The sequence below is a fragment of the Saimiri boliviensis genome, chromosome 10 (genome assembly GCF_048565385.1).
Source record: "Saimiri boliviensis isolate mSaiBol1 chromosome 10, mSaiBol1.pri, whole genome shotgun sequence".
NCBI classification, from domain to species: Eukaryota; Metazoa; Chordata; class Mammalia; order Primates; family Cebidae; genus Saimiri; species Saimiri boliviensis.
Window position 1 is genome coordinate 68,176,720 of NC_133458.1, and position 14,682 is coordinate 68,191,401.

Sequence of the window (14,682 nt, forward strand, 5' to 3'; positions counted from 1 at the left end):
CGGCCCCGGCCCCCAGGTCTCCTACTAAACCCAGCCCCAGCCCTCGGGTCCCACGCGCGCCACTGTGTGCGTCACAGAACGGGGCGGGGTCTGTCGCTGGCCACGCCCCTAAATAACACTGTGATTTGGCAGTGTTCTTGCGCGGGAAAGGGGACCTGAAGAAGCGGGCTGCGCCTGTCGCACAGTGGTACAGGGCAAGAGGAGAACGTAGCTGAAGAGGCGATCAGTCCCTGAGAATCGCAGGCAACCCGGTTCTGTTTGCCCGGGTGTGGGGCGCTAGGACACGGTGCTGGAGTCGCTGGGCGGAGGGATCTCAGAGCGAGCTCGACAGGCAGCGGCGCGCTCTGTGATTGCACCGCGAGCCTCTGAGGTGATCTCGGCCTATGTCGCGTCAGCGGGGCTGGGGGCGTGAGCACCGCCCCCTGTCTGGCCGCAGGGAACAGTGGCACGTCACCCTGCTCTGGGGCTACGTCCTGTGGACTCCGACAGCCGCAGATAAGCCCTCGGGGACCGGGGTTGTGAAAAGCGAGGTCGTGAAGACGCCGGCCACATACCGAAGGGTGGGATGGTGAGGTCCGCCCCGTCCCGCCCCAATTAAAACCAACCTGACAGGTATTAATATGCCGCCGTAAAGTTAACAAATTTTGGTGACTAGGCATGCTGGGTTTTACGAAAACAAGTTTTCCAAAATAAATGTAGATGTTATAGGACGTCGCGAGCCATTTTGAGGCACCATTCCGCAAAGACGCCGCTGACTCTGAAGGTTTCGCGGCGGGAGGGTTCTGAAGCTGAGTTCGGTCTTGCCGCCGCAGTCCGCCTCCGCTCGTAGGGCTTCACAGACGCGTCTCCCACAACGACCAAAATTTAACTCCTTCCAGATCACTCACAGGAGCACCTGACCAGATTCATTGATTTATTCAATGTGAAGAACTAGGTTTTGTGCTAAGCTAGGAAGTAAGAGTGGTGAATGAGACAAAACTGCAAGGCCCTCCTGGTTGGATGAGGAGGAATACTCAGTTGCCTGCCACCTAGCGATCTGACATTCATCCCAGAGTCAGTAAATCCGAAACTAAACCCGTTGTCTCCTCCTATCTACCTGCCCCTCCTATAATGCCTGTGAAGAAAAGGCATCGCTGTGCACACTGTGGCCCTTCTTCTCCATGCTTCACGTCTAATCAGTCGTCAGATCCTGTCATTCCACCACCTCAAAAGTTTCACCCTTCCTGTTGCCACCGCCTTAGGCAAGGCCCCATCATCGCTTGCCTGGATTGCTTCTATGATATCCTATTTGGTCTTCTTACTTTAAAGCATGTCTAACCTGCGCGGTGGCTCACTCCTGTAATCCCAGCACTTTGGGAGGCTGAGATGGGCGGATCACCTGAGGTCGGGAATTTGAGACCAGTCTAACCAATGTGGAGAAACCCCGTCTCTACTAAAACTACAAAATTAGCCAGGCGTGGTGGCTCATGCCTTTAATCCCATCTACTAGGGACGCTGAGGCAGGAGAATCGCTTTGAACCCGGGAGGTGGAGGTTGAGGTGAGCCGAGATCTTGCCATTGCACTCCAGCCTGGGCGCGAGACTCCGTCTGAAAAAAAAAAAAAAAAAGAACTGAGCCTGGTGGCACGTGCCGCTAGTCCCAGCTACTCTAGAGGCTGAGGTGGGAGGATCGCTTGAGCCCAGGAGTTCTGGGCTGTAGTGTGCTATACCGATCAGGTGTCCCAACTAAGTTCAACACCAATATGGTGACCTCCCGGTAGCAGGGGACCACCAGGTTGCCTAAGGAGGGGTGAACCGGCCCAGGTCAGAAACGGAGCAGGTCAAAACTCGGCTGCTAATCAGTAGTGGGATCTCGCCAGTGAATAGCCACTGCACTCCAGCCTGGGCAACATAGTGAGACCCCATCTCAAAAAAAAAAAAAAAAGGAAAGAAATAAAGCACGTCTAATTTATCCTCCACACTGCTACCACTTCTTGGGTCACTAAAGCTACGTTGTAATCATCTCCACGGGTTTCCTCTATTAGAAGATGAAATTGAGAACATAATGTTTTTGTTTTTGTTTTGAGACAGTCTCCCACTGTCGCCTAGGCTGTAGTGCAGTGGTGCAATCTCGGCCTCCTGGGTTCAAGCAATTCTCCTGCCTCAGACTCCCGAGTAGCTGGGACTACAGGTGTGCGTTGCCATGCCCAGCTAATTTTTTTGAATTTTTAGTAGAGACAGGGTTTCACCACATTGGTCCAGATGGTCTTTATCTCCTGACCTCCTGATCCACCTGCCTCTGCCTCCCAAAGGGCTGGGATTACAGGCATGAGCCACCACGCCCGGCCATGTCTTTTTATATTCTGTGTTTATCCTAACACATATCACAGCAATTCTCCAAGCATGATCCATGGCCACCTAGAGGCCCCTGAGACTCTTTCAAAGAGTCTTCAACATCACAGCTGTTTATAACAATGCTGTTATTTGCTTTTTTACTGCTGGAATTTACACTAATGGTGCAAAATCAATGGTGAATAAAACTTCTGGGGCCTTAGCATACAAATGAAAGGCAGTAGCACCAAACTCCTCCCATACTTGTTGGTTGGGGGGACCCTATTTCGCTTAATGCCAATGAAATTGTGAACATTAATTTTTGTTGTTTGTTTTTAATTGTACTTTAGGTTCTAGGGTACCTGTGCAGATCATGCAGGATTGTTGCATAGGTACATACGTGGCAATGTGATTTGCTACCTTCATCCCCCATCACCTACATCTGGCGTTTCTCCCTATGTTATCCCTCCCCAACCTCCCCACCCCACCACTGTCCATCCCTTACTCCACCCACCCACACCAACCAACCCCAGTGTGTGATGCTCCCCTCCCTGTGTCCCTGTGTTCTCATTGTTCAACACCCACCTATGAGTGAGGACATGTGGTGTTTGATTTTCTGTTCTTGTGTCAGTTTACTGAGAATTATGGTTTCCAGATTCATCCATGCCCCTACAAAGGACACAAACTAATCATTTTTTATGGCTGCATAGTATTCCATGGTGTGCCACATATTCCTTGTCCAGTCTATCGCCAATGGGCATTTGCATTGGTTCCAGGTCTTTACTATTGTAAACAGTGCCACAGTGAACATACATATGCATGTGTCTTTATAATAGAATGATTTATAATCCTTTGGGTATATACCCACTAATGGGATTGCTGGGTCAAATGGAATTTCTATTTCTAGGTCCTTGAGGAAGCACCACACTGTCTTCCACAATGATTGAACTGGTTTACACTCCCACCAACAGTGTAAAAGTGTTCCTATTTCTCCACATCCTCTCCAGCATCTGTTGTCTCCAGATTTTTTAATGATCACCATTCTAACTGGCATGAGATGGTATCTCAATATGGTTTTGATTTGCATTTCTCTAATAATCAGTGATGATAAGCATTTTTTCATATGTTTGTTGGCCTCATATATGTTTTCTTTTGAAAAGTATTTGTTATATCCTTCTCCCACTTTTGGATGGGTTTGTTTGTTTTTTTCTTGTAAATCTGTTTTAGTTCTTTGTAGATTCTGGATATTAGCCCTTTGTCAGATGGGTAGATTGCAAAAATTTTTTCCCATTCTATTGGTCACTGGTTCACTCTAATGATTGTTTCTTTTGCTGTACAGAAGCTCTGGAGTTTAATTAGGTCCTATTTGTCTATTTTGGCTTTTGTTGCCAATGCTTTTGGTGTTTTGGTCATGAAGTCCTTGCCTATGCCTATATACTGATGGTTTTGCCTAGGTTTTCTTCTAGGGTTTTTATGGTGTTAGGTCTTATGTTTAAGTCTTTAATCCATCTGGAGTTAATTTTAGTGTAAGGTGTCAGGAAGGGGTCCAGTTTCTGCTTTCTGCACACTGCTAGCCAGTTTTTCCCAACACCATTTATTAAATAGGGAATCCTTTCCCCATTGCTTGTTTTTGTCAGGTTTATCAAAGATCAGATGATTGTAAATGTGCGGCATTGCCTCCAGGGCCTCTGTTCTGTTCCATTGGTTTATATCTCTGTTCTGGTACCAGTACTATGTTGTTTTGATTACTGTAGCCTTGTAGTATAGTTTGAAATTAGGCAACGTGATGTCTCCCGCTTTGTTCTTTGCTTAGGATTGTCTTGGCTATGTAGGCTCTCCTTTGGTTCCATATGAAGTTTAAGGTGTTTTTTTCCAGTTCTGTGAAGAAGGTCATTGATAGCTTTATGGGGATAGCATTGAATCTATAAGTTACTTTGGGCAGTATGGCCATTTTCATCATATTGATTCTTCCTAACCATGAGCATGGAATGTTTCTCCATTTGTTTGTGTCTTCTCTTATTTCGTTGAGCAGTGGTTTGTACTTCTCCTTGAAGAGGTACTTTACATCCTTTGTTAGTTGTATTCCTAGGTATTTTATTCTCTTTGTAGCAATTGTGAATGGATGTTTGCTCATGATTTGGCTCTCTGTTAGTCTGTTATTGGTGTATAGAAATGCTTGTGATTTCTGCACATTGATTTTGTATTCTGAGACTTTGCTGAAGTTACTTATCAATTTAAGGTGATTTTGAGCTGAGATGATTGGGTTTTCTAAATATACAATCATGTCATCTTGCAAATAGAGACAGCTGGACTTCCTTTTTTCCTAATTGAAAACTCTTTATTTTTTTTTTTCTTGTCTAATTGCTCTGGCTAGAACTTCCAATACTGTATTGAATACAAGTGGTGAGAGAGGGCATCCTTGTCTAGTGCCAGATTTCAAAGGGAATTCTTCCAGTTTTTGCCCATTCAGTATGATATTGGCTGTAGGTGTGTCATAAATAGCTTTTATTATTTTGAGATATGTTCCTTTGATACCTAGTTTATTGAGAGTTTTTAGCATAAAGCGCTGTTGAATTTTGTCAATGGCCTTCTCTGCATCTGTTGAGATAATCACGTGGTTTTTGTCTTTGGTTCTGTTTATGCGGTGGTTTACGTTTATAGACTTGCATATGTTGAACCAGCCTTGCATCTCTGGAATGAAGCCTACTTGATCATTTTGGGTAAGCTTTTTGATGTGCTGTTGCAATCAGTTTTCCAGTATTTTATTGAAGATTTTTGCATCGATGTTCATCATGGATATTGGCCTGAAGTTTTTTGTTTGTTTGTTTGTTTGTTTGTTTGTTTCTTTTGGTGCTTCTGTATTGGGTGCATATATATTTAGGATTGTTAGCTCTTCTTGATGCATTGATCCTTTTACCATATGTAATGCCCTTCTTTGTCTCTTTTGATCTTTGTTGGTTTAAAGTCCATTTTATCAGAGACTAGGATTGTTACTCCTGCTTTTTTCTGCTCTCCGTTTGCTTGATAAATCTTCCTCCATCCCTTTGTTTTAAGCCTATGTGTGTCCTTGCACATGAGATGGGTTTCCTGAATACGGCACAATGGGTCTCGACTTTTTATCCAATTTGCCAGTCTGTCTTTTGATTATGGCATTTGTCCCATTTACATCTTTTTTTTTTTTTTTTTTTTTTTGAGACAGAGTCTTGCTCTGTCACCCAGGCTGGAGTGCAATGGCACATTCTCGGCTCATCGCAACCTCCACCTCCTGCGTTCAAGCAATTCTTATGCCTTAGGCTTCCAAGTACCTGGAATTACAGGTGTGTGCCACCATGCCTGGCTAACTTTTGGATTTTTAAGTAGAGACAGGGTTTCACTATGTTGGTCAGGCTGGTCTTGAACACCTGACCTCGTCATCCTCCTACCTCAACCTCCCAAAGTGCTGGAATTACCGGTGTGAGCCACCGCACCCAGCTCCCATTTACATTTAAGGTTAATATTGTTATTTATGAATTTGATCCTGCCATTTTGATGCTAGCTGGATGTTTTGCCCATTAGTTGATGCATTTTTTTCATTGTGTCGATGGTCTTTACCATTTGGTATGTTTTTGGAGTGGCTGGTACTGGTTATTCCATTCCTTGTTTAGTGCTTCTTTAAGGAGCTCTTGTAAGGCAGGCCTGGTGGTGACGAAATCTCTCAGCAATTGCTTGTCCATAAGGGATTTTCTTTCTCCTTCGCTTATGAATCTTAGTTTGGCTGGATATGAAATTCTAGGTTGAAAGTTCTTTTCTTTAAGGATGTTGAATATCGACCCCCACTCTCTTCTGGCTTGTAGGGTTTCTGCGGAGAGATCCGCTGTGAGTCTGATGGGCTTCCCTTTTGTGGGCAACCTGACGTTTCTCTCTGGCTGCCATTAGCATTTTTTCCTTCTTTTCAACCCTGGTGAATCTGATGGTTATGCGCCTTAGGGTTGCTCTTCTTAAGGAATATCTTTGTGGTGGTCTTGAATCGTGGCATTGCTTGCTAGGTTGGGGAAGTTTTCCTGGATAATATCCTGAAGATTGTTTTCCAACTTGGATTCATTCTCTTCATCTCTTTCAGGTACACCTATCAAATGTAGCTTAGGTCTTTTGACATAATCCCATATTTCTTGGAAGCTTTGTTCATTTCTTTTCACTCTTTTTTCTCTATTCTTTCTTTCTTATTTCATTGAGCTGATCTTCAATCTCTGATATCCTTTCTTCTGCTTGGTTGATTCAGCTATTGAAACTTGTGTATGTTTCGCAAAGTTCTCGTGCTGTGTTTTCAGCTCTATTAAGTCATTTATATTCTTCTCTAAGCTGTTTATTCTAGTTAGCATCTCATCTAACCTTTTTTCTAGGTTCTTAGTTACTTTGTATTGGATTAGCACATGTTCTTTTAGCTCTGAGAAGTTTGTTATTACCCTCCTCCTGAAGCCTGTTTCTGTAAATTCATCAGATTCATTCTCCATCCATCTTTGATCTGTAGCTGGTGAGGAGTTGTGATCCTTTGGAGGAGGAGAGGCATTCTGGTTTTTGGTGTTTTTGTCCTTTTTGCACTGGTTTCTTCCCATCTTAGTGGCTTTATCTACCTGTGGTCTTTGTGGTTGGTGACTTTCAGATGGGATCTCTGAGTGGATGTGCTTTTTGTTGATAATGAAGTTATTTCTTTCTGTTTCTCGGTTTTCCTTCTAATAGTCAGGCCCCTCTGCTGCAGGACTGCTGGAGGTCCACTCCAGACCCTGCTTGCCTGGGGATCACCCACGGGGGCTGCAGAACAGCAAGGGTTGCTGCCGGTTTCTTCTTCTGTTATCTTCATCTCAGAAGGGTACCTGCCAGATGTCAGCCTGAGCTCTCCTTTATGAGGTGTCTCTTGGGTATGTAGGGTTTGGGGAGCTGCTTGAAGAGACAGTCTGTCCCTTATAGGAGCTCAAGTGCTGTGCTGGGAGCTCTGTTGTCCCATGCAGAGCTGCTGGGCAGGTACTTTTAAGTCTGCTGCAGCGGAACACATAACCGCCTCTTTTCCCAGGTGCTCTGTCCTAGGAAGGTTGGCTTTATTTATAAGTTCCTGTCATGCTGCTGCCTTTTTTCCTAGAAGCCCTGCCCCACATGGAGTAGTCTAGTTGCAGTCTGCCAGCAGAGGCATTGCTGAGCTGCCGCAGGCTCTGCCCAGCTGCTGTGTGGACTGCCTCGGTAGTGGCGGTTACACTTCCACCCACTAAGCTGGACCATCCTGGGAACAGCTGCCCTTGCTGCAAAACTCTCAGTTCAGAGTGTTTCAGATTGCTTCTTTTGTGGGGGTGGTACCCACTGAGCCAGATCACCTGGCTCCCTGTCTCTGTCTGCTCCATTTCAGTTGAATGGGTGGCTCTGTCTCCCGGCATTCTAGGAGCCAGTTGAAACGGGAGCCCAGATTTGTGTGAGTTTCTGCCAACCCGGCACCAGCTGAAACCACTGTGCTGAAAACTCATGGTGCTTTTCAGCCAGGAATCTCCTGGTTGTGGGCAGTGAAAATTTGTTTGGAAATGTAGTGGGCACTCACCCTCTGCATTGTTCTTGCTGGGAACTGCACTCTGGAGCTGTTCCTATTCAGCTATCTTGGATCCTCCTAGTTGAACATTAATTTTATTAAATTTCAACCATTGGGTATGTCAACCTAAAAGAAGAAACTGAGGCAAAATTAACATAGAGGATATATTTTGGTGAAAGTTGAGGACAGCTGCCAGGGACATACCTCTAAGTTGCTTTGGGCTATGCTGTGGATAACAAGGAAGAGGCTGAAGTTTTAAAAGAAAAAAGATGTGGCTGGGCGCGGTGGCTCAAGCCTGTAATCCTAGCACTTTGGGAGGCTGAGGTGGGTGGATCACGAGGTCAAGAGATCGAGACCATCCTTGTCAACATGGTGAAACCCCGTCTCTACTAAAAATACAAAAAAATTAGCTGGGCATGGTGGCACGTGCCTGTAATCCCAGCTACTCAGGAGGCTGAGGCAGGAGAATTGCCTGAACCCAGGAGGCGGAGTTTACCGTGAGCCAAGATCACACCATTGCACTCCAGCCTGGGTAACAAGAGTGAAACTCCATCTTAAAAAAAAAAAAAAAGAAAGAAAGAAAGAAAAGAAAAGAAAAGAAAAGAAAAAAAGATGAATCAGGAGAAAGGGGTGATTACAAAAGTTGTTTTTCAGGAAGCCAGGAAGTTTCACTGTCTTACAGAAATAACATTGATTAATGATTGGCTAAACATTGTAGGATAATAGAGTAGGAGTTATGGTGTCCAACAGATGGCATTTTATGACTACTTGGCACCAGTTAGTCAAGAAAATGCACATAGCAAGTGGCTTCAAGATGTATTTTTGGCCAGGCGTGGTGGCTCATGCCCGTAATCCCAGCACTTTCGGAGGCTGAGGCAGGTGTATCATGAGGTCAGGAGTTCTAGACCACCCTGACCAACATGGTGAAACCATATGTCTACTAAAAATACAAAGATTAGCCTGGTGTGGTGTCATGCATCTGTAATCCCAGATACTCAGAAGGCTGAGGCAGTAGACTCACTTGAACTAGGGAGGCAGAGCTTGCAGTGAGCCGAGCACACCATTGCGCTCCAGCCTGGACAACAAGAGTGGAACTCTGTCAAAAAAAAAAAAAAAAAGAGGTGGTTTTTAGCTTACAGTTAGAGTGAGATTTGACTGCTGTTTCATTCCAGTGCCCTTCTAGTCCTGATCATTTAAAAGGGCTCATCTTTCTCACATACAAAGTTTCTTTTCTTTCTCAAGTACATGTAATTTTAAGTAGCTGCTCTTTTCACAACTTAACATTTTTTTTCTTGAAAAAACAAATGACAAATTATGGCAATTCAGATTTGAGTATTTGACATTTTCTTGAAAATGAACAAAGTCACTCTGTCCCTTCAAAGAAAACAACTGTTAGTATTTATTGTCAATGATAAATTTCAACCTTTTAAATAAAAACTGAATTTTGGAAAACTTTTATCTACCACTGTGAACTTGACAGCTCTCCAACTCTTGAGACTTTTCTACAGAAAAAATGTTAGTAACAAATGGATTTTAGATAATGAAATATGTCAACACATGGAAGATTTGCATAATTCAGGCATCCCCAAACTACTGCCCGCGGGCCGCATACGGCCCCCTGAGGCCATTTATCCGGTCCCCCACCGCACTTCAGGAAGGGGCACCTCTTTCATTGGTGGTCAGTGAGAGGAGCACAGTATGTGGTGGCCCTCCAACAGTCTGAGGGACAGTGAACTGGCCCCCTGTGTAAAAAGTCTGGGGACGCCTGGCATAATTCAATGAAACAGGATTTTCTCCAGGAGATAGAATGAAATAAAAGAAAAAGAAAAAGCAAAGAACAGAAACTATTTTCAAATGATCAATGCAGACATTACAAAATACATTCGAAGTACAGTTAAAGTGCTGGGCATGATGGCTTACGCCTGTAATCCCAGCACTTTGGGAGCCCGAGGTGGGTGGATCAGTTGAGGTCAGGAGTTTGAGACTAGCTTGGCCAACATGGTGAAACTCCATCACTACTAAAAATACACACACACACACACACACACACACACACACACACACACAAATTAGCTACTCGGAAGGCTGAGGCAGGAGAATCTCTTGAACCCTGAACCCAGGAGGTTGAGGTTGCAGTGAGCTGAGATTGCACCACTGCACCCCAGGCTGGGTGACAAGCATGACTCTGTCTTAAACACACACACACACACACACACACACACACACACACACACACACAGAGAGAGAGAGAGAGAGAGAGAGAGAGAGAGAGAGGACAAATTAAACCAATGAATTTTCATATGACAGAGTATGAAAAGCTCATTGATATGAATTCAGATTCTATATTTCAGCCAACCTTTGAGACACTGTCACTTGTAAAAAAGAATGTCCTTAATTATCTGAAAAAGTTATTAAAATTTTTTATTTTTTCCAACATCCATTTAAAGCCAGATTTTCATAATATAGTTCGATCAAGACAATATAGATATCACAATAGACAAATATAAGAATTAAGCAGTCTTCATTGTGGGAGGTCACGGTGAGAGTGAGATAGGCCTTCTGGGTTGTGTTGGAGTTGGGTGAGGCTGATAACTATCGGTTTTCCCCCACTTCCCGCAACAATGTGCAGGACACAGCAGAGACAGCCATAATTCTCCTGGGAACATAACTTTATTGACTTGGGAACCACACCCCCTTCCCCCACGTAAGCCACAGCAAACTCCACCCAAGGAGAGTCTGAGCTCAGAGAAGCCTAGCTGTACCCCCATCTGATGGTTCTTCTTTACCCACCCTAGTAGCTGAAGGCAAAGGGCATATATTATTAGGAGTTCTAGGGCCCCACCCACTGCCAGATACTCCCTGTACTACCACAGTTGATGCTTTCTTGAAAGCACCACCTCCTCGCAGGAGACCAACCAACATAAAAATAGTGCATTAAACAACCAGAACTAAGGACCCTCGCAGAGTCCATTTTACCCCCCTGCCACCTCTACTGGAGCAGGTGCTGGTATGGGTGGCTGAGAGACCTGCAGACAGTTCACATCATAGAACACTACGCAGACCACCCCCAGTACCAGCCCATAGCATGGTAGACCTGCTGGGTGGCTAGATTCAGAAGAGAGAAACAATCACTATAGCTTGACTCTCAGGAAGCCACATGCCTAGGGAAAGGCGGACAGTACTACATCAGGGAAACACCCTGTGGGAAAAAAGAATCTGAACAGCAGCCTTGAGCTCTAGATCTTCCCTCTGACATAGCCTACCCAAATCAGAAGAACCCCAAAAACCAATTCTGGCAATATGACAAAATGAGGTTCTTTAACACCCTCAAAAAATCACACTAGCTCACCAGCAATGGATCCAAACCAAGAAGAAATCCCTGGTTTACCTGAAAAAGAATTCATAAGGTCAGTTATTGAGCTAATCAAGAAGGCACCAGAGAAAGGTAAAGTCCAATTTAAGGAAATAAAAAAAATGATACAAGAAATGAGGGGAGAAACCTTCAGTGAAATAGCATAAATAAAAAACAATTACAACTTCAGGAAATAAAGGATGCACTTAGAGAAATGAAAGATGTTCTGGAAACTCTCAGCAGTAGAATTGAGCAAGCAGAAGAAAGAACTTCAGAGCTCAAAGATGAGGTTTTTGAATTCACCCAATCCAACAAAGATAAAAAAGAATAAGAAAAAATTAACAAAGCCTCCAAGAAGTTTGGGATTATGTTAAGTGACCAAACCTAAGAATAATTGGCATTCCTGAGGAAGAAGAAAAATCTAAAAGTTTGGAAAACATTTAGAGGAATAATCAAGGAAAACTTCTCTGGCCTTGCTAGAGAACTAGACATTCAAATACAAGAATCTCAAAGAACATCTGGGGAATTCATCACAAAAAGATCATCACCTAGGCACATTGTCATCAGGTTATCTAAAAACAAAGCAGAGGAAAGAATCTTAAGATCTGTGAGACAAAAGCGCCAGGTAAACTATAAAGGAAACCTATTAGATTAACAGCAGATTTCTCAGCGGAAACTCTACAAGCTAGAAGGGATTGGGGCCCTATCTTCGGCCTCCTTAAACAACATTTATCAGCAAGGAATTCTGCATCCAGTGAAACTAAGCTTCATAAATGAACTAAACATACTCTTCTTCAGACAAACAAATGTTGAGAGAATTAGCCACTAACATTGAATGTAAGTGGCCTAAATGCTCCACTTAAAAGATACAGAATTGCAGAATGGGTAAGAATTCACCAACCATCTGCTGCCTTCAAAAGACTCACCTAAAAGATAAGGATTCACATAAACTTAAGGTAAAGGGTTGGGTAAAGATACGCCATGCAAATGGACACCAAAAGTGAGCAGGAGTAGCTATTCTTATATCAGACAAAACAAACTTTAAAACAACAGCAGTTTAAAAAGACAAAAAGAGATATAATGATCAAATGCCTGTCCAGCAGGAAAATATCACAATCCTAAATATATATGCACCTTATACTGGAGTTTCCAAATTGTTATAAAACAATTACTACTAGACCTAAAAAATGAGATAGACAGCAACACAATAATATTGGGGGCTGTCAATACTCCTCTGACAGCACTAGACAGGTCATCAAGACAGAAAATTAACAAAGAAACAAAAGACTTAAACTGTATTCTAGAACAAACAGACTTAAAAGATATTTAAAGAACATTCTACCTTGCAACTGCAGAATATACATTCTATTCATCAGCACGTGGAACTTTCTCCAAGATAGACCATATGATAGGCCACAAAACAAGTCTCAATAAATTTAAGAAAATTGAAATTATGTCAAGTGCTCTCCCAGACCATAGTGAAATAAAACAGGAAATCAACTCCATTTTATTATTTTGCTGGTAGATCCAGTTGTTTCAGCAACATTTGTTGAAAACACTTTTCCCCCCAGTGAATCATCTGACACCATTTTAAAAAATCAATTAACTGTATATGTTTGGGTTTATTTTTGGCCTCTCAATTCTATTATTTTGGTCTATATGTCTATCTTTATGCCACAATTACACTGTCTTGACTGTTGCAGTTTTGTAGTAAGTTTGAAAGTGAGATCCCAGCACTTTGGGAGACCAAGGCAGGCAGAGCACTTGAGTCCAGGAGTTCGAGACCAGCTTGGGCAACATGGTGAAAACCCATCTCTAAAAAAAGGTACCAAAAGATTAGCCAGGCATGGTGGTGTGTGCCTATAGTCCCAGCTACTTGGGAGGCTGAGGTGGGAAGATCACTTGAGTTTCATAGGTTGAGGCTACAGTGAGCTGTGATTGTGCCACTGCATTCCTGCCTGGACAGCAGAGTGAAACCCTGTCTCAAAGAGAGAGAGAGAAACACACACACACACACACACACACACACACACACAGAAAGAGAGAGAGAGAGAGAGAGAGAGAAAGTTATGAGAAGTATGAGTTATCTGACTTTGTTATTCATTTTCTAAGATTGGCCTATTTTGGGTCCCTTTAGGTTTACTTCACTTTAGGATCAGTTTGTCAATTTCTGCAAAGAAGCCAGCTGGACTTTTTTTTTTTTTTAAAGACAGGGTTTCACCATGTTGGCCAGGCTGGTCTTGAACTCCTGACCTCAGGTGATCTGCCCGCCTCAGCCTCCCAAAGTACTGAGATTACAGGCATGAGCCACCATGCCCAGCCTTTTTTTTTTTTTTTTTTTAATGAATTTTAAATGCCCTGTGTAGATGCAGCAGCCACTTCTCAGGAATGTGCACCTTGCGCTGGCGAATCTGCCACTTTCCCCTTTTTTTTTTTTTTTTTAAGACGGGGTTTCACCATGTTGGCCAAGGTGGTCTCGAACTCCTGACCCTCCTGACCTCAGGTGATCCGTCCGCCTTGGCCTCCCAAAGTGCTGGGATTATAGGCGTGAGCCACTGAGCCCAGCCTTTTTTTTTTTTTTTTGAGATGGAAATCTCGTTCTGTCACCCAGGCTGGAGTGCAATGGTACAATCTTGGCTCACTGCAACCTCCACCTCCTGAGTTCAAATGATTCTTCTGCCTCAGCCTCCCAAGTAGCTCGGACTACAGGTGTGCGCCACCATGACTGACTAATTTTTGTATTTTTAGTAGAGACAGGGTTTCACCATGTTGACAAGGCTGGTTTCAAACTCCTATCCTCAGGTGTTCGGCCTGCCTCGTCCTCTCAAAGTGCTGGGATTACAGGAGTGAGCCTCTGCGCCCAGCCTATTTTTGAATATTTTTAGCAAGATTTTTCATCAGAGGATGATATGGTTAGATCACTGCTTTTAGAAGATAAGTCAGGTAGCAATGTACAGTGTGGTTTGGGTGAGTCTCTGGGTTCGGATATATGTTAAAAGGCATAGCATTGTAGCAATTTAGCAAGAGTTGATAATACTGGGCACTTTCATGGTTCTGATATTACCCAGATTTCTTATTTTCTCTCTCTCTCTCTTACTTCATACCAAATCTCCACCTAGAACATTTTCTAGTCTTTATAACTTCATTTCTGAAGGGAGAGTAACCAGTTTATATAACTTAATTTTTTTACGTCTTAAGTTTGCTCATTTGTTAAATAAGAAGATAGACTTCTCTGGGCACAGTGGCATATGCCTATAGTCTCATCTACTCAGGAGGCTCAGGCTGAAGGATCTCTTGAGTCTGGGAGTTCTGGGCTGTAGTGTGCTATGCCGATCAGGTGTCTGCACAAGTTCAACATCAATATGGTGACCTGGGAGCAGGGGACCACCAGGTTGCCTGAGGAGGGGTGAACCGGCCCAGGTCGGAAACAGAGCAGGTCAAAACTCCCGTGCTGATCGGTACTGGGATCTTGC

At 43.6% G+C, this 14,682-nt stretch overlaps 1 long non-coding RNA gene across 2 annotated transcripts in view; it reads left to right on the forward strand.

Moving 5' to 3' along the window:
- Positions 1–116: 116 nt before the first annotated feature.
- LOC141580086 (uncharacterized) overlaps positions 117–14,682 on the forward strand; it is an 81,879-nt gene continuing 67,313 nt past the window's right edge. For both annotated transcript variants that reach the window (XR_012512110.1, XR_012512109.1), the window contains exon 1: positions 117–612. This is a non-coding gene — a long non-coding RNA (uncharacterized LOC141580086). The remainder of the gene's footprint in view (positions 613–14,682) is intronic.